The sequence below is a fragment of the Procambarus clarkii genome, chromosome 34 (genome assembly GCF_040958095.1).
Source record: "Procambarus clarkii isolate CNS0578487 chromosome 34, FALCON_Pclarkii_2.0, whole genome shotgun sequence".
NCBI classification, from domain to species: domain Eukaryota; kingdom Metazoa; phylum Arthropoda; class Malacostraca; order Decapoda; family Cambaridae; genus Procambarus; species Procambarus clarkii.
Genome location: NC_091183.1, coordinates 10,699,642 through 10,701,608, shown reverse-complemented (window position 1 = coordinate 10,701,608; position 1,967 = coordinate 10,699,642).

Here is a 1,967-nt window from a genome sequence, read left to right as displayed (position 1 = left end):
GCCTGAAAAAATCAAAGAATTCCTGACTCATTGTACGTTTGCCTGACTAAATTTACGCTTGCCTGACTAAATTTACACTCGCCTGACTCAATTTACGCTTGCCTGACTAAATTTACGCTTACCTAACTACATTTACGCTTGCCTGACTACATTTACGCTTGCCTGATTTCATTTACGCTTGCCTGAAAACATTCATGCTTTTCTGACTACATTTACGCTTGCCTGACTGCATTTAAGCTTGCCTTACTGCATTTCAGATAGACTGACTATATGCAGGCGATGATTCACAATAACGTGGCTAAAGTATGTTGACCAGACCACACACTAGAAGGTGAAGGGACGACGACGTTTTGCTCCGTCCTGGACCATTCTCAAGTCGATTGTGCTGAGAGAGAGAGAGAGAGAGAGAGAGAGAGAGAGAGAGAGAGAGAGAGAGAGAGAGAGAGAGAGAGAGAGAGAGAGAGAGAGAGAGAGAGAGAGAGAGAGAGAGAGAGAGAGAGAGAGAGAGAGAGAGAGAGAGAGAGAGAGAGAGAGAGAGAGAGAGAGAGAGAGAGAGAGAGAGAGAGAGAGAGAGAGAGAGAGAGAGAGAGAGAGAGAGAGAGAGAGAGAGAGAGAGAGAGAGAGAGAGAGAGAGAGAGAGAGAGAGAGAGAGAGAGAGAGAGAGAGAGAGAGAGAGAGAGAGAGAGAGAGAGAGAGAGAGAGAGAGAGAGAGAGAGAGAGAGAGAGAGAGAGAGAGAGAGAGAGAGAGAGAGAGAGAGAGAGAGAGAGAGAGAGAGAGAGAGAGAGAGAGAGAGAGAGAGAGAGAGAGAGAGAGAGAGAGAGAGAGAGAGAGAGAGAGAGAGAGAGAGAGAGAGAGAGAGAGAGAGAGAGAGAGAGAGAGAGAGAGAGAGAGAGAGAGAGAGAGAGAGAGAGAGAGAGAGAGAGAGAGAGAGAGAGAGAGAGAGAGAGAGAGAGAGAGAGAGAGAGAGAGAGAGAGAGAGAGAGAGAGAGAGAGAGAGAGAGAGAGAGAGAGAGAGAGAGAGAGAGAGAGAGAGAGAGAGAGAGAGAGAGAGAGAGAGAGAGAGAGAGAGAGAGAGAGAGAGAGAGAGAGAGAGAGAGAGAGAGAGAGAGAGAGAGAGAGAGAGAGAGAGAGAGAGAGAGAGAGAGAGAGAGAGAGAGAGAGAGAGAGAGAGAGAGAGAGAGAGAGAGAGAGAGAGAGAGAGAGAGAGAGAGAGAGAGAGAGAGAGAGAGAGAGAGAGAGAGAGAGAGAGAGAGAGAGAGAGAGAGAGAGAGAGAGAGAGAGAGAGAGAGAGAGCGCGCTGAGGAGCAAAGTAAGGTGTAGTAGAAGGGATAGTAGTAATAATAAGTACTGCAGAGGGCCTATTGGCCCAAACGAGGCAGCTCCCATTACAGCCACCGAATGAGAAAGAGATTGTAATAGGAATAAGAAGAGGATAGCAAGGGAGTGTAGAAGACAATAAACAGAAAATGGGAGAAGAGAGAAAGAAAAGGAAAGAGAAAGAAAGATAAATAGAAGGGGTAAGCTTATGTTAGGTCACGTTTGTTAGAAAGATTAGAGCATTTGAGTATATACTGTGAAAGGGAAGAGTCCACAGCAACAAAGCTAGGACTCAAGTTCATGTTGAGTACATTGTGTATTAGAGCCGATTCAACAAGACGGCGTCTGTGTAGAGTAGAGGCAGGAAAGATTATTTTGGAGGAAGACCAATCAATGGGATGACTAGAATCCCTCACATGGCAGAAGAGAGCATTTTTAGTGTCTAAAGACTTAACACTTCTCTTATGTTCTTTAAGTCTGTCATTCACTGTACGGCCAGTTTTTCCAAAGTATTGGAGAGGACAAGACGAACAGGAAATAGAGTAGACACCAGCAGCATTAGAAGCAGGAGGAGCAGTGTGAACTAGATTGCTACGAAGTGTGTTAGTTTGTAGAAATGCGAGTTTAATGTCAAGATGCCGAAAGGTAT